The 25,623-nt window shown below is 35.2% G+C and overlaps 1 protein-coding gene across 1 annotated transcript in view; it reads left to right on the top strand.

The window, feature by feature from the left end:
* The first annotated feature begins 4,653 nt into the window (after positions 1 to 4,653).
* LOC132551509 (inositol 1,4,5-triphosphate receptor associated 1-like) overlaps positions 4,654 to 25,623 on the top strand; it is a 75,713-nt gene continuing 54,743 nt past the window's right edge. The window contains exons 1-3 of the mRNA XM_060215661.1: positions 4,654 to 4,702; positions 5,025 to 5,103; positions 23,155 to 23,393. The gene's annotated coding sequence lies outside the window, so the exon portion shown is untranslated. The remainder of the gene's footprint in view (positions 4,703 to 5,024; positions 5,104 to 23,154; positions 23,394 to 25,623) is intronic.

Raw genomic sequence — 25,623 nt, 5'->3', positions numbered from 1 at the left:
ATCACTAATAGTTATAGAAATATCAGGTCCGATATAAAGCATTCCTTGGATCTTGTCTGAAGAGATACCGCAGCAGTGATTGGATAAGACTTGCATCAGGATGAGGAGTGTAGAATTACGTAATTCCAGGACCTGTAAAATTACTGGAATTGGTGTTCAGCCTCTGTAGACATTTCCCTTATCTTAGTTATACCACCAGATATATGGATTCTGTTGAACCCTGAAGTAATTCTTGCAGGTCCCCGCCCAGACAAGTAACAACTTAATTTACCAGGAATCCTGAAAATTATCCATGGTAAAGATAAATCCATTTTCTGTCAAAGGATACACTCAAGGTTATTTATAGATTTGTTGTGTGAAGGAGAATATTTAATTCAATTTTTGTTCAGAACCATGTTATTACAATAATTGAAAACAATAGAGTTAGATATTAAGTGTTCTTACATATTTATAAGAATTCATACATCAGAAATCAGTCATCTGCCATTAACTTGACTTTAAACAACTTTCAGATCAATTTTGGATTAGAATATAACTATCTTCAAAATTTTTTTTTTAGATAAATGATTAGAATATCTCGTTATAAAACTAAAGTAGCACCTGTTAGTGAACACTTACATTACAGGCATTTTTTGTTTTATGAATATGGAATATTTGATATCATAAATAGAAAAAAAGACAAACAAAAAAAAAAGTGAAAAAAATTCTCACCATGAAAGGGGTAAATATGGCTTATATAACGAACTATTGGCTGCAAAAATAGTAATCTGTCAGAATTTATTATTTAATTAAGATAAATGTGTATATATGTATATATATATCACTTGTCACAATAAACAAATCAATCAGTGTTCTTGCCAAGGCTTCACACCACTCACTGATGACCAATTGATGCTGGATTTTCTGATGATATTTACATAAAACATACTTGATCCACAGCCAATAGTTATGCAACCAAGCCAACTTTGAGGGAATGTATATCTCCTTGCAAACATCAATGCTCTAGTCTGGCAAGCTGGAATTACATCTTCCGTGATGTTGAGGGGACATTTCTACAGGAAGTAGATCAAATTGGCTTCTATAGCAACTTTGAAATTGCTTTTAACAGTTTGTTTACATTGTTTACATTGAAGCTTTAACAGTTCCTTTCTTCTTTCTCTGACAATCTTGTGGTCATTCAGTTCAACAACCATTTCCTATTAAGTAAAAAAAAATTCATAATTGGCTTAGTTGATGAATTGTTACTTCCACAATTCAATTTCTTTAAATTATCATCCTGAAGTACTTGGTAGTTTTCAAATAATTTATTTAAGATTTCAAATCTAAAAGACGTGTATTATCCTCCATTTCATAGAGGAGTGAGGATGAGATAATAAATTTTAACCATGTCTGTCAAGTTCAGTCTCATTATGTCTCAACTTCATATATTACAGGATTCTTAGGTCAAGGTCACCGTTACAATTTCTAGAAAATCATTGAATTGAGAGACATCACTTGTGACTTCCTTTTTATGCTCCTACCATTTGAGAGGAGGTAGTGGCATTTTGTCCATCTGTGACCTTTTGTGTCTGTAGTGTGGGAGAACGGTGACGATACCTATACAAACAAGGGAGACAATCACATACAATATTTACAATTTATTTACACAAATATACACCAATATACATTTGAATATATCTCGTCTCTTGACCACACACACATTTACACTCCTCCTTATGAAAACTCTTGCACGAATGAATATCTACAATATGGAGTTAAAGAAAATCCTATAACTAGAGTTCAATGTCCACGGCCTTCGAGTAAGAACACAGAACGAAACGTTCATCAATCTTGTAGTCGTTGTCGTCGTGGCTACCTATGTCCTTCAACTCATGCGTGTAGTAAAGCTCAATACTTCACCATGACGTAATGACGTTTATGGTGTCACAGCATTAAGATCAATAACCCTGTCCTGCTCAGGATCGTCACCAACGACATCACTCAGAATTGTCGTCACTGCTTCCACAGATGATGGGAAGTCACAATAGGATACTGGGGCCACAGCACTCAGGCCCCCAGATCTCCGACTCCTACATGCCTTGAGTGCATTTTGGGTAGGCAGTCCGGCGAGACCCTCATTGTACCGTGGAACCAATATAGTCTCTTGGGACGTATGCTGGTGTCTCATCCAACGGAGGTCATGCCCCAACGTATAAACCACACATCTGTAAAATACAGATGTGAAAAATACCTATAACCTACAACATCTACCACACACCAAACAACTAGCAATCTCTATATTAGACATACACGTATCTGATATAATACAGCATATTATTCACATGTGAATATTACGTTACATAAACGTTTTAATACTATAATTCTCACTTAAAATTAGCTCACTTAGAATTCAATTTCATAAAGAACAACTAACATTATTCTGAATAAACCGAGAAAGTTATTCAGTAATATAAGCTGTAAACAAACTGTACAAACAAAGTATTGGAAATTGAACCATACTGGAAAACTGAGCACGTAATCATGTCACGCATGATTAGCGCGCACCTGTACCTCACCCAAACAACACATGCACACCAATAAATATAACTATAAAAATAACCCGACGAGGAAAGGAAACACAAAGTCATCGACACAAGAACAGACACAATGAGCAAATACTTACCCCGTTTGTGGGTAGATTCTTTCGCAACCAATGTCTGGTTCTCGGCCTGTAAACCTGACATGTATCACCACCTCAATGTTCCGTGACCGTGTGTCAAGCACCCACCCGGTGGTGCCTAATTTCTGGGTCAGGATATAAATATATCCGGAAATTAATAAAATCGCCAAAAAATACTTACCCACGAAATATGAATCATGACAGTGTCACATCCTGTCCAATTCCATTCTGAATCAATATCATATCTTACTATATCTTCATTGTATTTAAGGTGGTCATCAGTCAGAATTAAACGGTCAAATGTGACAGCTTCAGAAAATTCATCAAACAATTAAAACAATTATAGGTATATATATTGGATGAGAGGCATTCATGTCTTACTAGCATTTTCTAGTTTTAAGGGATTTGATCAAGGTCATCTTTGAAAATATGTCCGATAAGTTTGTGTTTGAAGGCACCAGAGTCAAGGTCACTATCATTATGTGAAGAAAATCAGCTGATTCAGTGACATTACTCTTGCTGTTTCCTTTCTTAAGGGATTTTGATGAAACTTTATTATGAAGATGCTTTGAATGAATTTTTGTTTAAGGATTCCAAATAAAGTTTGCTCTCATTATTGATAGAAAATCATCAACAACTGAGTTTGTGCTGCAGGATTTGAAGGTCAAGGTTATTGCTACTATTTATGTATCAAAAAAAATAGTTGCAATCAATGGTGCTGATTTCAATTGAAGCAAGGAATTTTATGTCTTGCACAATAGATTCAGCTAAGTATGATAAATATTCCTAAAATCATTGAAAGATCTTCTGATTATCAATAATGGTATAACCCTTTTATCAGTCCTGGTCGTTCTCTTTACTTCTGTCAGATTATTTGTCTTGTCACTTTCATAGTTTTAGATTATATCTATATCTTTCTTTTTTCTTCTAATTAATTGTCTCTATTGCCTCTCTTTCTTAACTACAGATGACTTCACACTTTTTCTATATATATTTGAATGTCTCCATGTTTAGAAATGAAAATAGTTAAAGTCATATAGCTAGAACATTTCCTGAAACTTTTCATCTGAAAAAAATTGTAGACAGTGTGTGAATGAATCCGGAAAGGAAGTATTTATCTCTACACATGGTTTAGCTGTGAGCATGGCCTCGTAAATTAAGACTTAACATTGAGGGTAAATTGGCTGTATGGCATTCATCACAGAGCTGTCCTCCCACTAACAAGACATCAAACATTAAATCTGCATCCAATTTACCTCTTACTAAAGCCAGTAATGTTGGCTAACTTTGAACGTGCATGCCCTATGGCAGACACACATAGTGATTCACTCAGGTGTAACTGTTTAGGTACTAATCTACCTTATAAAGCCCTGTACCTATGTAATAATCTGTCTCCCTTAAAATGTTGTCAGCTTTAGCATCATTTGCAGTTAATTTTCAGTTCAATTTCTTTTTATGATGAATTTTTTCTACTTCTTTTTTAATAATGCATAACATTTAATTTTGAAGAAAAAAATGTAGGTGGAAAAAAATCATGATTAAGCTAACAGTGCTTTGTTTTCTTTGGATTTAGATAAAGGGCTGTAATTGACATATGTAGAAATATTACATGGTTTACTGGTATTCTCCTTGTCCTCACACCACTGTTCCATTTCTGACCCCTAGACATCCATGGCTCTGTATATCTTGTTCCATTTACTTGACCCCCTGGTCTCTACAAATCTTCCTGATCATTAGTAATAGATACTGCTTGTCAAAAAGCATATAGATCCATTTTATATTGGCATACACACAAACCTTCTGGCAGATACATATACTGTACAGTCTGGAACAAGTCAGTAACCAGTGCAGTAGTGAGACCCATGTGTTACACAACAAGTGCGGGCAGTCAACTGGAACCATAGGGGTCTACTTTCTGTTTACCATTGAGAATCACCAGCCTGTGTCTGATATACACACAACTTAATCCTTGAGCCTGCACATATATACACACACAGTTTGTGGTGGGTTAACCAAAACTTTCTCACTCTCTCTTGGAGAAAGGTATAGTAGAAACTGTGATTTTTTTTCTTTTTATCTTAAAAGTTCTTGTGAAAGTTGTAGAATTTGAATTCTCTGGCTCAGCCTGATGCAGCACCCAGATAATTAGCATGGAAGCTATATGATGTCAATATGTAGGATGACGTGTGCTAGTTGGGTTTTTCTCTGTGGAGGAGTTGGATCTATTCTATAGTGTCTGCTGTGATTGATGTGCCATTATGATTCTCAACATTTCCTGAATCTTTCTTGGAGCAAGAATTGACTGTCTGTGTATTACAGTGTGTTGTAATTGATCCACTACAACTTCATTGCTCTGTTTTTGTAGGAAAATGGCAGTAAACATCTAGCCAAACTTCCACCAAACAATACGGAAAAAGAGGTCTCTTGGAAGGATCAGGAGAAAGGTAAGACCATTTAGTCTATTTTTTAACAACAAAAAGTCACAGAATTTAGATTACAGGCTTCAGTCAATAATTTGATTAGTCAATATTGTTGACTTAATGAGGAATTCACTGAATTATGCTTCTAAGAACATTAGTAGGTTACAATAACCATTCAAGTTAGAGAAGTTGTCTATGTTTAGAAGTTGTTTTTATAAATGTCTGATGATAGAATATTTATCTACTTACAAAAGATTGAAATCATGTACCTGCATGCAGTTACAGTCTGTGACATATTGTTGTAATGTATCTATTTTAAGACAATTATGTAGAACATTTTGAAAACAAATTTTCCTAGCTCAACAACCTTTTCACAATTCAGACTTTTTACTGAAAGTAAAGCTGACTGGGCTATCAAGTTTGCATTGAATGAACGGCTATGAAACTAGTGAATGTATGGTTATATGTCTATTCAAAATAGAGAAAAGATCCTGTTTCTGTGTGCATAGCACTAAACAGTACAAAATATGTCCCAATTACTACCCTTTTTTGTGATCATTAAAGCCTACACAAATATATGTCATGCACATGAATGCCTTGTTAGGAATCTACGAGGATATGGCTGAAGTTATCATTCTCCCTGGGGTTGGTTCAATTAGAATCCTTACTTATGTCAATGATTTTGTTATGACAACTTAAAAATACTCAAGAGGATTCATCCAGATGTTAAGAAATCTAAATTAAATTTATTCATTATCTGTCGTATTTTAGTTATTCAACCCTTGATGGAATTGAAATCAAATTAATTTATATATTTTATTAAACTGGATTGACAAGTATAGTTAAATATATATGTGTGTAGTTAAATGTATATATGTGTCAGTAAATGTGTGGGATAATCTTATTTGTACATCTCACATTTCATGTCTGGTGTCATTCTGAATGTTTTTAAATTGTGTAGGCCTAGCAAAGTTTATGAGGAGTATAATTGATTTAGCAGTAATTATCATTTTAATGGTAGGAGACACTTTGGTCTAATGTTATTGAATATTTAAGTTACTGATTGATAGGAAAACAAGAGAGCATGAGAAAAAGATATTTTATACCATTCAATCAGTAAAAAATATATGGCTATGTTTCACTGAAGTCAAAGAAACTTGTTGCTATCTTGAATGAACTGGAGGCAGCATATTCCTATCAATAAACCTACAGGAATGTTTACTCAACTGCCTGATTTTTATCTAAGGCACATCTTTTTAATGGCTAATTAGCTGTAGGAATTTTTTTTATTTATTAATTTTTTTCCCCTAAAACAGGATATATTATGTTATGGAGTGAAAGAAACTGATATAATTGCAGAAAAAGTTTGATATCATGATTTAGAGAGATAAAATTGTTGAAAAAAATTTGACATCATGATTTAGGGATTTTAGTCAACCAATGGCATTCTCATACTATATGAGATCTTCAAAAGTAAAATGATTTGTTCATTAAAAAGGTGTGGTCTACAGACGAATGGATCTGTCAGTTATACTGATATTGGCTATTTAGCAGAAAGGTCAGTCAATGCAGAAGTTGTTAATATTTCAGATTGATTTTGCAATAAACCCATGCCAGGTAATAAGCCAACCAACCAATTTTGGAGTAAAATTTGAATTATTGGCCCCATGGGCCACCTTATTCCAGAACAAATATTGAAGTTAAGTTTCTATTTCTCATTTTGTTGCAAATAACATGCTTTGATCTACTAATGACTCAAAAACCTTCTCCAATCCTGGCAGCAAAACTTATACTCTCTATCAAACTTGTTTCGTGCAAGATTGTTTGTATGTAAGGTCCATTGATTTGGTCAGTAGACAGGACTAGTATAGTTAGATCTCAGATGATGTGTCTGATAAAACCAGTGAGTGCTACCCCAGGAATAACAGTAGCTGCTTTCATTTAATGGTTTGTTTGACCTGTTAGTGATATTGTATTGGTAGACATGCTGGTTTGTTTGAACTTATAGATAAACACCCTGCTCAGTCTGTGGTCAGGTGCCAAGACCAGACATTGACCATTCAGCTCAAACTCTGTACATATAAACACCCTGATCAGGTGCTAAGACATTCTTCTCAACCTGAAGGTAGTTATCTTGTGAGTGAAGTATCATTATAGTGTACAATTATACCCACATGTTGAAAAGTTTTGAACAACATTTACCTTCCTTCATTATTGGCCAGTTTTTTGACAATCTTGTAATGAAGCTTCTCTACATTATGATGAAAATTTAGGAAAAAATGTATTAAATGATATTTTCAAAATTTGAAATATGTCTTTTGATGTTTAGAAAGATTTCTACCAGTTAAATGAAGATAAAATCTTGTAGGCCTGCAACTCAGTTGAAATATCTGATGTAAAAATTTGACATAATGCTTATGAGTAAGCTGATAGCACTTAATATTACTTGATCAGACTCCGTCAAAGGCAAGCTGGTCATGTTTACATAGCAACACATTTATAACCTCTCAGAAGGTTTTTTGGCAACCATATCCTAAATACGTTTCCTCGGGACATAATATGAAAACATCACCATTGATTTTAAGCAGATTTTCTGTCATTAAATAACACTTATTAATTTTCCTTCCTGAGTTTTAAAATATTTCTCTGATGAATACATGATGTGTAAAAAAAATTCTTTCAAACACAGAATTTCAGTATCTCATTTCAGGAGGGGACACATGCATTGAGAACTATGGTTGTGCCAGATACTTGCGAGATATCTGTGGTGTTTGTTGTCTGGAGATACAGGATTTTAAGTGGATTATTATTGGCTGGTTCTTTCTAATCATTTTGAAAAAGTGAAAATGTGTTCTTTCTGCTGGAAATCTGTGATTTGGTCTAATTGCAGCCTTACATCTGTTGTTGTCCTTAAGAACATCTGTTTGTCTGCCCACACTTGTTCAGAAGTCTAAAATTGTTATCTGTAGATTTTTTTAGATGTATGATCAACAGTCAAAAAGTTCCTTGTGAAAAGGTCAAGGTCAAAGTTTCTGAAATTAGAAGAGGGAGATAATGTCAGTTACAAGCTCTATATATGTCTTTTATCAGGTTATGACCAGCCTGTACTGAACTTTTATTGTTATATGTCAATCATAATGTTGTTATCCTTGTCCATGCCTGGTAATAAGTCCGCCGATCTATATATTGTTGTTCAATGGGAACTATAAACCAATACTATTTCAGCCTACCCCATGATTTTGAGTGAGAACAAAAAAAAAGAAAAACCAGTATGTCAACAGAATCGTAATCCCAACTTAAATTTAAGATTAACATAGGGACTCCTGAAAAAGTACAAGGGGAATAAGACTAGATTTTCCAGAACATTAATTGTCTTCTGTTTTATCAAAGACACCCAACATGCAAGTCAAATCAAATTAACGAATGTCATATTTCCAAATGAGAACACCGTAAACAACAATTACTAATGAGGATCAAACATGTCCAACTTTATATCACATAAGATCCAAATCCAAATATGGTGACCATAAATTTTTGCCAACCTCATTAACTGGCATCTCTTTGAAACCCAATATTGTGACTTTGTCTGTTAGTACAAAAGTAATATGGAGGTGTTTTTTTCTTATTGCAGGATAAATGCCATTTCAGTTTCAGTCTTGTTTTGAAAAGTGCCATATATAATGCCTTTAATCCTGTATTCCTGCTCTACCTCAGATAACCATACTGTGTTATTTTACTCAGACCAAGTAACAGCATTGCTTTCAATAATGAAACAAATTAAAAATGTGGAAATAAAGAAAATGTGGGTGTTTATATTTTGTATCATTCTGTGCCATCTGGATTACAAAGGTCTTTTTTAGAAGATATGTAGATTGTCTCAGAAGAAAGGTAGTAGATTATCATAGAATATATGTAGGAGATTGTCTCTTAGAAATGAAGTAGATTATCATAGAATATATGTAGGAGATTGTCTCTAAGAAACGTAGTAGATTATCATAGAATATATGTAGGAGATTGTAAGGTATTTCATATATCATTGTTTTCCACTACACTCTTCTATGGGATGAATGGCAGATGTCACATCAAATTAAGATATAGTTGTAAGTGAGGTAGCTACTGCACTGTGCTGAATATTTTGTATAATGGAATGCCTTGTAAGTGAATTAGACCAGGGGATTTTATTTCCACATTGTATAAATGAAGTGACAAGTCCTATAGCTTGTAGTCTTTAGATATCTAGCTCTCGATCTCTGCTATTTGATTTGACATGGCATGTATCTAGTCAGTGATGACCCGCAGGAGACTGGACTGACATACAGAATGTTTCACTTACCACAAAGCTTTGTTTTACCAGCCAGAGAGTTATTTACACTGTTGTTTTACCCACCAGAGAGTTATTTACACTATTGTTTTACCCACCAGAGAGTTATTTACACTATTGTTTTACCCACCAGAGAGCTATTTACACTATTGTTTTCCCACCAGAGAGTTATTTACACTATTGTTTTACCCACCAGAGTTATTTACACTATTGTTTAACCCACCAGAGAGTTATTTACACTATTGTTTTACCCACCAGAGAGTTATTTACACTATTGTTTTACCCACCAGAGAGTTATTTACACTATTGTTTTACCCACCAGAGAGCTATTTACACTATTGTTTAACCCACCAGAGAGTTATTTACACTATTGTTTTACCCACCAGAGAGTTATTTACACTATTGTTTTACCCACCAGAGAGCTATTTACACTATTGTTTTACCCACCAGAGAGCTATTTACACTATTGTTTTACCCACCAGAGAGCTGTTTACACTATTGTTGTACCCACCAGAGAGTTATTTACACTATTGTTTTACCCACCAGAGAGCTATATACACTATTGTTTTACCCACCAGAGAGTTATTTACACTATTGTTTTACCCACCAGAGAGCTATTTACACTATTGTTTTACCCACCAGAGAGCTACTTTTTCTATTGTTGTACCCACCAGATAGCTACTTGTACTATTGTTGTACCCACCAGATAGCTACTTGTACTATCGTTGTACCCACCAGATAGCTACTCGACTATTGTTGTACCCACCAGATAGCTACTTGTACTATTGTTGTACCCACCAGATAGCTACTTGTACTATTGTTGTACCCACCAGAGAGCTACTTTTTCTGTTGTTGTACCCACCAGATAGCTACTTGTACTATTGTTGTACCCACCAGATAGCTACTTGTACTATTGTTGTACCCACCAGATAGCTACTTGTACTATTGTTGTACCCACCAGATAGCTACTCGACTATTGTTGTACCCACCAGATAGCTACTTGTACTATTGTTGTACCCGCCAGATAGCTACTTGACTATTGTTGTACCCACCAGATATTTACTTGTACTATTGTTGTACCCACCAGATAGCTACTTGTACTATTGTTGTACCAACCAGATAGCTACTTGTACTATTGTTGTACCCACCAGATAGCTACTCGACTATTGTTGTACCCACCAGAGGGCTACTTTGACTGTTTTTTTCACCTGCCAGATTGCTACTTGTACTATTATTGCATCCGCTAGAGGATTTCTTGTTACTTCATATAACATTAAAACAAGGCAGCTACTTTTTTTACTGGTGTTCCACACAACAGAGGACTGCATTCACTTTCATCCGCCTAAGGGTTATTTGTACTACTGTAACATCCATTACAAACCACTGATACTGTTGCTTCGTCCACTTACTATTGTATCACCCATTTAAGCTCTACATGTACTATTGTATCACCCATTAAAGGGCTACATGTACCATTGTATCACCCATTAAAGGGCTACATGTACTATTGTATCACCCATTAAAGGGCTACATGTACTATTGTATCACCCATTAAAGGGCTACATGTACCATTGTATCACCCATTAAAGGGCTACATGTACTATTGTATCACCCATTAAAGGGCTACATGTACTATTGTATCACCCATTAAAGGGCTTCTTGTACTATTGTATCACCCATTAAAGGGCTACATGTACTATTGTATCACCCATTAAAGGGCTACATGTACTATTGTATCACCCATTAAAGGGCTTCTGGTACTATTGTATCACCCATTAAAGGGCTACATGTACTATTGTATCACCCATTAAAGGGCTACATGTACTATTGTATCACCCAGTAAATTGCTACATGTACTATTGTATCACCCATTAAAGGGCTACATGTACTATTGTATCACCCATTAAAGGGCTACATGTACTATTGTATCACCCATTAAAGGGCTACATGTACTATTGTATCACCCATTAAAGGGCTTCTTGTACTATTGTATCACCCATTAAAGGGCTACATGTACTATTGTATCACCCATTAAAGGGCTACATGTACTATTGTATCACCCATTAAAGGGCTTCTTGTACTATTGTATCACCCATTAAAGGGCTACATGTACTATTGTATCACCCAGTAAATTGCTACATGTACTATTGTATCACCCATTAAAGGGCTTCTGGTACTATTGTATCACCCATTAAAGGGCTACATGTACTATTGTATCACCCATTAAAGGGCTTCTTGTACTATTTTATCACCCATTAAAGGGCTACATGTACTATTGTATCACCCATTAAAGGGCTACATGTACTATTGTATCACCCATTAAAGGGCTTCTTGTACTATTGTATCACCCATTAAAGGGCTACATGTACTATTGTATCACCCATTAAAGGGCTACATGTACTATTGTATCACCCATTTAATCGCTACATGTACTATTGTATCACCCATTAAAGGGCTACATGTACTGTTGTATCACCCATTAAAGGGCTACTGATACTGTGGTTTCATCCAGAAGGCCACCTCTGCTATACTTTCGCTGTACAAATTGCTCAGAAATTTCATGTAGGAAGGCTGAGCATATCAACAATTTCTAGCTTTATTGATAAGCTTTTTTTCCCTTTTAAATGGAAAACAAGTATCCTTTAAGTTAATCTTACTGACAGTTTGAAATTTAAAAAGTTAAGAAATTTTATTGATAATTCATGAAGAGATATCAAGTAAAGTTTAGTTTAATTTACTGAATTTAGAGTGTGTGTCTATCTGGCCATCTGCAGTAAAATCTTACTGGATTCAGGGTGTCTCTGGGTTTCACTGTTTTGCCGTGCATTACAGGATCTGGAGTATCTTTTCTTCTATTCTTCAAGTTTTCAAGACTAAAAAAGAGATGATGATTATGTTTGTTTCAGCAACATGTGGTCCTCATCAGGAGCGGTAGTGCATTACTGTGTTATGATCAAGGTTCCTTTGCAAGCCTTGCCATTATTTACAAGAACTCCAGCCTGCTGGTCGTTTTACAATCTGTACCGGTGGGCTGTGTAGGTTCATACTTAACAGTATACTATTGGATTAAATTGCAATTTGAAGAAAGGTCATATTCATTACCCTTCTCTCATTCCACCTCATCCTTTTATTGTTTGCTGGCTTGTCTATCGACAGACTTCCTGTGCTATATATTGAAGGGAAGCCTATTCATTGAAGGCTGATATGTTTACCATATGCCATTATTTCTTCTACTTATTTTAATGACTTGATAGATAATTAGATTTTAACTAGAAAAGTACTTTAGAGAAAATAAATGAAAGCCAGTATTATTTTCTGTCTCTACTTTATACTTATCTGACTCCAGTTATCTACAACTCTTCTTCCTTTTACCATTCCATCTGTCCTTCCCGTTACCTATTTGTCCCTCTCTCCCCACCCACACTATCTCCTATTAAAATTTTTGCATCAGCTTCCCTTCCGTGGGACTTTATTCTTCCCTTTCCCAAATCATTCTTCTCTCCTTCTGATATCGCCTATAAATGATCAATTGCCCTTCCTTGTTTTTTTACTTATATTTTCCCTCCAATTCCCTTCTCAGTCCAACATTCATTAGATAACTTTCAATGGAGACATTTTACAGCATGAAGATGATATGAAAAGCTTGAAGACATGATGAGGTACATCAAAAAACAGAAATGGTGCATATAGATAGATATCAGGTATAATATGTGATATCTTACAACTTAAATCAGCATGTAATTTTCAAAAAGAGATATGGGTGTCACGAAAACCTTAATGAATATCATTGAACTGTGGTCTTTGAAATACATTATCATTCGATGACCATTTTTGTTTGTTTTGTCTTTTTGTTCTTTTATAATCAGATATCAACTTTTGTGTCAGAATGAGACATGTAGATAACATTGCTGTTATTCAGACTGATGGTAGCTAATTGAGTCTGATGTAATCATGATCCCATTATAATTGTCATAACACAAGTTATTTACGGGGATTACAACGATCTATCCTTATTTTGTATCCATAAATCCATAGATCAGCAAGGTTCACAGAAAATAGTACCTCAGAATAGGAACAAATTAGGTGTTTGTTCTCTTCATGACAGGATTAACTCCGTTGAAATTCTGTCAGTTTCAGGTTGGGTCATATAGCAACATTATCATAAATATTGAGAAGTTTTTCAGATTTCATGCCGTGCTTCCTTCTTGAAAACACTTACTTGGGATTTTTTTCAGGTCTGAAAGGTCAAAGTTCAAGGTCATTTGAAAAAGAAAGTTTCCAGTATTATTTAAATCCGATGCATTCTTGCATGTACCGATTTACCATGGTTAAGTATTATCCATAAATTTGTTGTGAGAGAATGCTCCACTTTGCATGGTTCCTCCCCCTTATTCAAACAACAATGATTGAAATAGAATGTTATTGTTATACTTGGCACACAACTGTTCATTATTTCTGGACTCATCATGGATATATGTTTATACTGTGAATTATGTTTGTAAAATGTAAGTCCAACATCAGCTCATAAAAAATGCAATACCAAACTCTGTAAACATCATTAGTTTCTAGAGGTTAGTGGCATTTCTATGTCTTGTTCTTGGAATATCCATCAGTCCTCATACACTTGTTTATACTCAAGTTAGAGTTGTAAATCAGACTGGTGGAGAGGCTCTCACTCCTCCAACATTACTGTGAGAAAGATGTTTGCTGGAATCAAAATGTCATATCTAAACTAATACCAAAAGGGATGGTCAAATGGCATAGTGGTAATGCTATCACTGTTCTTGTCTGGCTCTCACCATAGATTTAGGTCCTTTGCATGCTTAAATCCAAGCAAGAGTGACTTATACAACCTATGAAATTATTTTTTAATTGTTAATAGTGAAATGAATAAAATTTATAAGTTAATACAAAAACCAAATAATAAACTGATACTATACTGCAAATGCAAAAAATGGCTCAAAGAAATTTGGAATGAATCCTGTAGACTTTAACAATGATTATATGAATGTTGTTTTCATCTGTTTGCCACATACTTTTACACTCATCCTTGTGACAGTGATTGTAGCAAGGATCAGTTGGACCTCGTATGTTACCATAGACTTACCAAAGAAGCAGCTGATACAGACCCTTTGGACCTCTTGTTATGATAGTGTATACCTATAAAAGAAGCTGGTGATACAGACCAATTGGACTTCATGCTTTTTTAATATATGTCTACAAAAGAAACAAGTGATACAGACCAATGGGACCTCTTGTTATGTTAATATATGTCTACAAAAGAATCAAGTGATACAGACCAATGGGACCTCTTGTTATGTTTATTTAGTCCTACAAAAGAATCAAGTGATACAGACCAATGGGACCTCTTGTTATGTTTATTTAGTCCTACAGAAGAATCAAGTGATACAAAAAAAGGGGACCTCTTGTTATGTTTATTTAGTCCTACAAAAGAATCAAGTGATACAGACCAATGGGACCTCTTGTTATGTTAATGTAGGCCTACAAAAGAATCAAGTGATACAGACCAGTGGGACCTCTTGTTATGTTAATGTAGGCCTACAAAAGAATCAAGTGATACAGACCAATGGGACCTCTTGTTATGTTAATGTAGGCCTACAAAAGAATCAAGTGATACAGACCAATGGGACCTCTTGTTATGTTAATGTAGGCCTACATGAATCAAAGTGATACAAACCAATGGGACCTCTTGTTATGTTAATGTAGGCCTACAAAAGAATCAAGTGATACAGACCAATGGGACCTCTTGTTATGTTAATGTAGGCCTACAAAAGAATCAAGTGATACAGACCAGTGGGACCTCTTGTTATGTTAATGTAGGCCTACAAAAGAATCAAGTGATACAGACCAATGGGACCTCTTGTTATGTTAATGTAGGCCTACAAAAGAATCAAGTGATACAGACCAATGGGACCTCTTGTTATGTTAATGTAGGCCTACATGAATCAAAGTGATACAAACCAATGGGACCTCTTGTTATGTTAATGTAGGCCTACAAAAGAATCAAGTGATACAGACCAATGGGACCTCTTGTTATGTTAATGTAGGCCTACAAAAGAATCAAGTGATACAGACCAGTGGGACCTCTTGTTATGTTAATGTAGGCCTACAAAAGAATCAAGTGATACAGACCAATGGGACCTCTTGTTATGTTAATGTAGGCCTACAAAAGAATCAAGTGATACAGACCAATGGGACCTCTTGTTATGTTAATGTAGGCCTACATGAATCAAAGTGATACAAACCAATGGGACCTCTTGTTATGTTAATGTAGGCCTACAAAAGAATCAAGTGATACAGACCAATGGGACCTCTTGTTATGTTAATGTAGGCCTACAAAAGAATCAAGTGATACAGACCAGTTGGACCTCTTGTTATGTTAATGTAGGCCTACAAAAGAATCAAGTGATACAGACCAATGGGACCTCTTGTTATGTTAATGTAGGCCTACAAAAGAATCAAGTGATACAGACCAATGGGACCTCTTGTTATGTTAATGTAGGCCTACAAAAGAATCAAGTGATACAGACCAGTTGGACCTCTTGTTATGTTAATGTAGGCCTACAAAAGAATCAAGTGATACAGACCAATGGGACCTCTTGTTATGTTAATGTAGGCCTACAAAAGAATCAAGTGATACAGACCAATGGGACCTCTTGTTATGTTAATGTAGGCCTACAAAAGAATCAAGTGATACAGACCAATGGGACCTCTTGTTATGTTAATGTAGGCCTACAAAAGAATCAAGTGATACAGACCAATGGGACCTCTTGTTATGTTAATGTAGGCCTACAAAAGAATCAAGTGATACAGACCAATGGGACCTCTTGTTATGTTAATGTAGGCCTACAAAAGAATCAAGTGATACAGACCAATGGGACCTCTTGTTATGTTAATGTAGGCCTACAAAAGAATCAAGTGATACAGACCAATGGGACCTCTTGTTATGTTAATGTAGGCCTACAAAAGAATCAAGTGATACAGACCAATGGGACCTCTTGTTATGTTAATGTAGGCCTACAAAAGAATCAAGTGATACAGACCAATGGGACCTCTTGTTATGTTAATGTAGGCCTACAAAAGAATCATGTTGAGTGATAGTCTTGTTATGTTAATGTAGGCCTACAAAAGATACAGACCAATGGGACCTCTTGTTATGTTAATGTAGGCCTACAAAAGAATCAAGTGATACAGACCAATGGGACCTCTTGTTATGTTAATGTAGGCCTACAAAAGAATCAAGTGATACAGACCAATGGGACCTCTTGTTATGTTAATGTAGGCCTACAAAAGAATCAAGTGATACAGACCAATGGGACCTCTTGTTATGTTAATGTAGGCCTACAAAAGAATCAAGTGATACAGACCAATGGGACCTCTTGTTATGTTAATGTAGGCCTACAAAAGAATCAAAGTGATACATACCAATGGGACCTCTTGTTATGTTAATGTAGGCCTACAAAAGAATCAAGTGATACAGACCAGTTGGACCTCTTGTTATGTTAATGTAGGCCTACAAAAGAATCAAGTGATACAGACCAATGGGACCTCTTGTTATGTTAATGTAGGCCTACAAAAGAATCAAGTGATACAGACCAATGGGACCTCTTGTTATGTTAATGTAGGCCTACAAAAGAATCAAGTGATACAGACCAATGGGACCTCTTGTTATGTTAATGTAGACCTACATGAATCAAAGTGATACAAACCAATGGGACCTCTTGTTATGTTAATGTAGGCCTACAAAAGAAGCAGGTGTAGCCTGAAACTTGTGTTAGAATTTGATAATGACCAGGTGTATTCCACTATATGTATACCAGGTACATAACCTCTAAAACATGTATCATAATATTCATAAGTATTTATATACTCCAGGTAGATAGGCAGAGAGATTTCTTTATCATTTAAATCCAAAATATAAGGGTTTTCTATACATTTTGTCGTTCTTAAAAAAACCCAGAGATATGATAGCAGCAAATGCATTTGAATGGAAAATCTTATTCTATGCATGGATTACAAGGCCTCCACCTGACTGTAATATTGTTTATTTATGGAAGGCTGATCATATCTGTATTGCCCATCATGCACTAATGATGCATCCCAGAGCCTTGCCTGATCCCCTGTGATAGTGATGTCCAACAGTGTGTGGGCTGTCAGGTTTGTACATCTCTAACAATAAGACCAAGGTTCTACTCTATAGATGGAGGAAGTACAGATTCACTGCAGGCTGAATCATTTCTGTGTTATAGATCTGCCTCTATGTCTCTACTTTTACAACTAGATTTCAGTCTTTTATGTACATGTATTCACTTCTGAGTTTTTACTTAATCAATAATAAGATGGTATTATCCTCCCTTCTATGGCAAGTTGTATGATATAATGATGTTTCAATCTATTCATCTGTATGTAAATAGATGCTTATTTCTATGAAATATTCAATAGATTGAAAGGAAATAAGGCTCCACCATTACATAAAGAAGAGCAGTGTCCATCTATCTGTCTGTTAGCAACTTTGTTGATGGAGAATTTCTCAGAATCCATGTTGAGGTCTACATTTCTGATAGGTAGATAGGCAATGAGGTCTTTTTGTATTGATCCACATTCTTACATTTACTTTGTCAGAGATTCCACTATTACTTTGTTTTAAGATTATGGAGTTAAAGTTGTTGGTATTAATTGAGAGTCAACTGATGATGGACATTAAAGGTAAAGGTGAAATCTTGTGATATCATGAAGTGTATTAATCAAAGGTCTAGGTCACCAAGTGAAAAGTTCTGAACAAACAACCTTACAATACATTATTAGTTGGAAGTTAAGGAAGAGTAAACGACCATGTTTTTGGAAAATAAAACTTCTGTTCCACCCAAGTTTATTGTAAAGGTCAGATACAAAGCAGCTTTAGCTAATCTGTCAATGTTATAGTTTGTGTCAGTCTTTCACAAAAAAAGGACTAAAGATTTTCACTGTGTGCCTTAGTCAGTACATCACCTTTACTGTGACATATATGATACAGTTGCAATTACATGTAATTTCCTCTTGTAGTAATAGAATGTTGTATACTAAAATCAAGTCTCACAGCCTGGAGCTCTGTGTGAAATTGTAGACCTTGATCCATTATGTAAACCAAAGTTTATCAAGTGGAATATAAAAAAGAATTTTTCATAATTTCTGTGATGCCCAATGCCAACTTTCGAGGAGGTCTTCTGGTACATGTTTTGTTCTCTAGCTCACTGAATTCTGATTGGTTGTTTTCCTGATGTAAGCTGTTCTAACAAATGAGGATGTTTCCTTTGAATTAACTATTGCATAAAGCATACTCAAAGACACAGTGATTCTGTTGTGATGAAGCTACAGTTACTTCTGATTGCTGATTGGTTGATGCTTTCCAGATATAATTAGATGTTACATCACATACAAGCACACCACAGCAGGGGACAAAATTTCAGATGTTTGTACTCTCTGTTTGGGTTTCCTCTTCATTCTGTTCATCATGCACTTCTTGTTTGAAATGGAAAGGTCTACCTATAACAGCATCTGGTGTAGTCTGTAGTAGGTGTTTGTTAATGTTTTACAGTGCTGTTTAGTCAAGTATTCCAGGTGATTTCAGAGATGTTTACTGATGATTTATCAGGATTGACCGATGGATAAGCTATACTCATTAACAAAGATCATGCTGAACCTATTTTACATAAACCACTGTTTAAAAAAAAAGTAAATAAAGTAAGCTTTCCCATATAAAACAATTATTGGACAGTAAAACAAAATTTGTCCAGTTGATCTTTTCTTTCTATTTGATGCCTATATATTACAAACCTTCAGTACAAGTGTACATATGTTTGATGGTAATCTTTTGGATGGACCAGTTTATCTATCACATTGTATAGTTCCTACTGCTTTTGGATATTTGATCAATGAATAACATACCTTTTTTTGGGGCGTTAAATGTAGTTGGCCAGCTAAATGTATTAAATATCCCTGTAAGATTAAGATATGTAATACATATAATTTTTCTATCCCTGCTGTCTACTGGTGTGATGATGGTCAAGGAGCTAAACAAGACAGTCACACAGATATAATGACAATATATTATAAAAAAAATACTTAGATTTCTATGAAAAACTTATGTAAGTACCAGTATTTGGTATGTTTGTTTGTAGTTCCCATTAAACAACAATGCATTCCTTATATCTCTTATCAAGAAGAAAACTCTACTGTGAGAAGATATAGTGAATTTATCAAATAATCATTGAATTTTCCCAAAAGACTGAAAAAAGAGTTGAGAAAATAAGAGATTCATGGAATGAATCATATTTATTATAACTCTGATGAAGGCTAAAAGACTGCTGGTACAGGTGCTCTGTAAAACCACACATGGTTAATATTCAGAGTGATCAGCAGGCTTGAATATGTTGAGATTGATGTCTCATATCTTTTCAGATTGATATTTTTTTAGCCATTTACTGTCTAGCCAATTGTACCGCATTACGTATTACTCTTTCAGTCTTGACAAAATCTTGCATATTTTGATATACTGTCACATAAAAAAAATCTTTTATTACCAGCCAATGAACAGAGATTCACTCCACCCATCTCCTGTGTATCAGAGGCTGTTTAAAATGATAGGATAAAAGTCATTTAACCAATGGCCTTTTCAAAAACTTAGATATTATTTTGTAATTATCAATTAATTGGAAATTTAATTTCCCTTTTACCTGTGTAGATTTAAGTAGAACAGTTGATTTTTAGCTCACCTGATCTATCCAGGCTTCTTCTCAATAACCAAGAGGCCAGTTAAGTCATCATGTTTGGCTGTTCATTTCCTGAGATGAAGGCCTTCACAGTTTTCAAAAAGACATTACCTTGATCGACATTTAAGGTCACAGAGGTCATCTGTTAAAACAATAAAAATGCCTTCTTCTGGTTTAGCAGAAAGAGTTGAATCATGATATATGGCTGTTAAGCTCTTGAGACGAAGTCCAAATAGTTTGTGAAAAGAAACTACCTTTTCAGGTTGAATGTATATTGCACTGGCTGGCTAGACTGCCTCAATTTACGTTTTTGTGATACTGATTTTATATTTTGAGGATGGAATGTATGTCTTTGAATTTGAGGTAATGCCTAGTTCAATATCTCTTGCATGAATTTCAATTTCACATGATATTAATGTCATACAAATCTGAAAAAAATTGATCAGAGGCTTGCTAAAAATGAAAATTTGAGACGTTTCCATTTATCTTGTGACATGGAATGAAATTTGAGATCATAATTTGTCACATGGTGAAATATTTTGTCAAGTATTGCACAAAAAAATAACTATTGCAGACATATTTGCTTGAAGAATTGATCATGTGATAAAAAGTTTCTTAAATTTGTTTCTACTTTATGTATGATTTATGAAACTCATCACAAATTTTCCTATGAGATAACTTTCCATTTCATAAATTCACATGTTAAATGGAAACTTGTGTAAAATGTCCTCTATCTTCATATTGACATTTAGCATGCTATGGAAGAAAGGTGTGATATTGTACATTGACGGGAGATGGCTCTGGAATATTGGATAGAGTTATAGAACTGGGCAGACAGTGTGGTGGACTTTGATATAATTATATACCTCAGTGTCAGGGGAATCAATTATCTTGTTCTGTTATCTTTGATGAGATCACAAGACAACGAGGCAAAATTAATCATTATGAGGTTAAACTTGGTACATCAGGATGATGTAGTGGTCTGTGCTCAATAAAGTCTAGACCTGTTGTTGACGTTTGCAATGAGATATTGTATTACAGTTGTAGAGCTTTGTACTTTTAAGGTATTAAAATGCAACTGAAAATATTCCGTATGAATTACTAGAACCAGAAGAAATTATTTCATGTCAGGATCTCTTTAATTAAGGAGCACAGGAGAGATATGAAAATGTACTCTGTGGAGTTCTGAGGTACCATTCTAGGTTCTGTTTCTTAGATTTGTTTTGTTTTTAAAAGAGATTAAAACAGTGTGGGATTAGAAATTACAAATATTATATCTGTCAGTTTGATAAGGAAATAAATATAGGCTGTTATAGCAAGAATTGTACAAGTAACAGGTACAAAAATATAGAATAAGTTGGGGTTTATAGGACTGATAATTGGCCCCAGCCCCATTTAAAAAATTATCTTAAATTCAAGCCAAATTACCAAAATTTACATTTTCTCCTGAAAATTTCATATCAAGTCCACCAATTTTCTTCCAAAAATCAGGCAAAAATGCCCGATCCAAAACCAGAGATTAAAACCCTTGTAAGATTCTGTGGTAGCCTTCATTGAGCCCAAGTGCCTGTGGTACTTAAGTGAACAGAAAGATTCTGTGGTAGCCTTCATTGAGCCCAAGATTCTGTGGTACTTAAGTGAACAGAAAGATTCTGTGGTAGCCTTCATTGAGCCCAAGTGCCTGTGGTACTTAAGTGAACAGAAAGATTCTGTGGTAGCCTTCATTGAGCCCAAGATTCTGTGGTACTTAAGTGAACAGAAAGATTCTGTGGTAGCCTTCATTGAGCCCAAGATTCTGTGGTAATTAAGTGAACAGAAAGATTCTGTTGTACCATTCATTGAGCACATGATTCTATGGCACTCCAGTGAGCAGAAAGATTATGTGGTAGCCTTCATTGAGCCCAAGAGTCTGTGGTACTTAAGTGAACAGAAAGATTCTGTGGTAGCCTTCATTGAGCCCAAGTGCCTATGGCACTCCAGTGAGCAGAAAGATTCTGTGGTAGCCTTCATTGAGCCCAAGATTCTGTGGTACTTAAGTGAACAGAAAGATTCTGTGGTAGCCTTCATTGAGCCCAAGTGCCTGTGGTACTTAAGTGAACAGAAAGATTCTGTGGTAGCCTTCATTGAGCCCAAGATTCTGTGGTAATTAAGTGAACAGAAAGATTCTGTGGTAGCCTTCATTGCGCCCAAGATTCTGTGGTAATTAAGTGAACAGAAAGATTCTGTTGTACCATTCATTGAGCACATGATTCTATGGCACTCCAGTGAGCAGAAAGATTCTGTGGTAGCCTTCATTGAGCCCAAGTGCCTGTGGTACTTAAGTGAACAGAAAGATTCTGTGGTAGCCTTCATTGAGCCCAAGTGGCTGTGGTACTTAAGTGAACAGAAAGATTCTGTTGTACCATTCATTGAGCACATGATTCTATGGCACTCCAGTGAGCAGAAAGATTATGTGGTACTTTCTTGAATACAGGACTGTAATACTTCATTTAGCACAAGATTCTGTGGTACTTGATTGAGCACAAGATTCTGTGGTAATTCATTGAGCAGGAAGGTTTTGTGGTACTTCCTTGTTTGCATGGGTAAAAAAGTTTTTGCTGTGCTGTTGTGTGGAGAAAGTATGATTATAGTTATTGATTGGCCTATGCCAGTCACATGAGGTTTAACAACTGTCTTACAAGGACAAAAGCTGCACATTATGTGCATGTCTCATTTCTATATGCCACTCTTCTCCTACATTCATAATGGACTAGATTCAAGGCTCCTAAGTTTTTTATATTTTTTTTCAATTTAGTGCTTGTACAAATTGGAAAACATGGCTAAGATTGAAAATTGTGATGTATTGCTAGAAGTAATTTGCCCAATGTTGTCGATCAATGGACACTGTCACGTGCTGTTTTATCACTGTTTGAATTTTTAAGTCTTTTTCATGGAATACATGTACAAGCATATTACATTTGTGATATCTCTTAAAATTCTTTCCAGCAAGGGAACGGACAACTTCATCACACATACAGCATTGCAGAAAAGATTTACCTCACAGTATTGAGCCTGTCTTAAAGGTCACGCCAACACCAACCCTTACCCACAGGGCATTACCACAGTACCCACACAAGGAAGTTTCTCCACTGCAGCAGGACAGCCTTAGAGATGTGGGAGTGACAGAGGAAGGGGATCATGACCTATCTATTACCTCCGATTTGGCCAACCATCTTGGAAAGTTGGTATGTGAAGAAAATTGCAGACATGTTTTTAAAGCACTTATATATATTCAAACTTTGATTACTTATATTGGTATACTGACCATCATTATGTTTCATAGAACATAATATGCACAGATTGTTAACTTGTCCTCTGATGATAAGAAGGGTATACTACAAATCAGCTGATCCCTTCATCCATCTGCTTTCTGTCTGTACCTGAAATTCAATTGCAGATTATCACATAATTGCATGCATGTGATTGGTACCTATGTACATATATGTCATCAAGATTTATGTGACCTTTATCAGGTCACAATAACAATATCTATAATTTTGACCTTCTTGAGGTAAAATCAGTGTCTAGGCATATCTCTCTTGCTACTGTAATTCACTTTTATTTTGTATGGGATTTATTTTCACGTAAATACGCTAGGAGAGCCAATCGCTAAATTAAATCCTTTGCGATTATTGTACAGAAATAATTCTTGATGTCATCCATACAGATATGGTTACTGATATCGAAGTCCATATATCTGATAGCCCATCATTCGCAAATTTAAAGTCATTTCTAGATCACCACTCACGAAATTATGTATTCACAAATATGTCTGAAGAGCTTAGTGTGCAAAATAAAATATTTGCAATATCCTAGTTTGTAGTTAAATCTTACAAAGACAGTGACTAGTCAAACATGACCTTCACAAATCCAATACAGATTTTTGGAGTATAGCATCTTCAAGATTTGTGTACAAAATATTATGTTTTGTACAATAAGTGTCACACACCATGAGTGAATCATTTTGACATTTTACTTTCATCTACTCTGCTATTTTATAAAGAATCAGAAAAAACATTTTGGAACATTGTCACTTATCAAAACAGGAAGTTGAAGAAAATATCAAGCTGTACTCCAAATAGCAGCTGGTTTAGTAGACATTCTAAGCAAGTGGTTATGAGTCACTAGATCTATACATTAGAATGATTTCTCAATTTTAATATACCTTCTGAGAAATGCTAGTAAAGTCACAGGTGTTATCGTGCCCATAAAAGACAATAACCCACTGCTTTTCAGGTCTAAACATAAAGGCTTATGGTGTAAGGTTCATAGAAAAGTCCATTTCTTTGCTATAGAAAACCAATGCCTAGTGTTGTGGTAGATTGCTGGTTATGATATACAGATCTGTATCAGACATGAAATAATTTGTCGCATGTGGATGGATAATTGCTTCTCTTTTCCTGAAAAATAACAGAAAGTAGTTTCTGATTACAAAACTCATTCTTGTGTTGGTTGTGATGTTTTCTACACCTCAATCAAGGTTATTTTGACATTACTTAGCTTTGATAACATACATATATTACTCTATGTGTATTGTACAACCATTTACTCCTGAAAAGTTCCTGTAAGCTTTACCATATTTACCTCTAGTGAGGACCTGTAAACATTGCCAGCATAGTTGCCTGTAATTAGAACACCCTGCATAAATCCATGCCAGAGAATGTAAGCGACCATTTTTTTTGTCTGTCCATGTGTAGGTACATTGCAAACTCTTCCTACCAATTTTAATCCAAAGTAATCAGATGGCATACTAGGATTTGGTAGTTTGGTTTTCTGATTTAACTTTCAATTTGTAAATCTGTCCATTTTATTATGCACGGTGCCTGTTCATGGTAGAAAAGGGAAGGAGGAGGGGGGAATACAAAGTGTGTCCCTTGTTCGTCCATCCATCCATCCATCCCGTCACATCCTGTTCTGAAACAATTTCATATCTTAAGAACTCAGCAGATTCAGTTCATATGTACACCATAGCACCATAATGTCTAGTTCTGCACCTTATATAAAATGGTTATTGGTCAAAGTAGAAAGGTCAAGGTCATACTTGACAACTTTTGCAAATTCATCAAATGATTTGATACTTGTATGCATCAAATGCATTCATATCTTTAAGATATTTTGTTGTTGGATATCCTTATGTAAACTCGAAAGAGCAGAGAAGATTCAGTTTTATTGCACTGCAGCCCATAAATCTCCACTCTAACTAGTGCATTGTTATAAACATTACAGAAATGTTTATGAGTCGTTTCATGAAAGTAGAAGTCTTTACTTTACAGCATGAAAGATGCTTGAAATGATTGCCTGGAATCGCTTTTCAGGTGAAACATTCAACAGTGAAAGTCAGTTATTTTAAAGAGAAAATCAGTTTCTACTGATTAGACTTGATCAGTAAAATATGTTGAAGGAATTGAGGTCAGG

The sequence above is a fragment of the Ylistrum balloti genome, unplaced genomic scaffold (genome assembly GCF_031769215.1).
Source record: "Ylistrum balloti isolate Yb309-2 unplaced genomic scaffold, AGI_CSIRO_Ybal_v1 Utg370204, whole genome shotgun sequence".
In the NCBI taxonomy this organism is placed as follows: domain Eukaryota; kingdom Metazoa; phylum Mollusca; class Bivalvia; order Pectinida; family Pectinidae; genus Ylistrum; species Ylistrum balloti.
The sequence above is the reverse complement of the archived record's forward strand: the minus strand, read 5'-3'. Positions and strand labels throughout refer to the sequence as shown.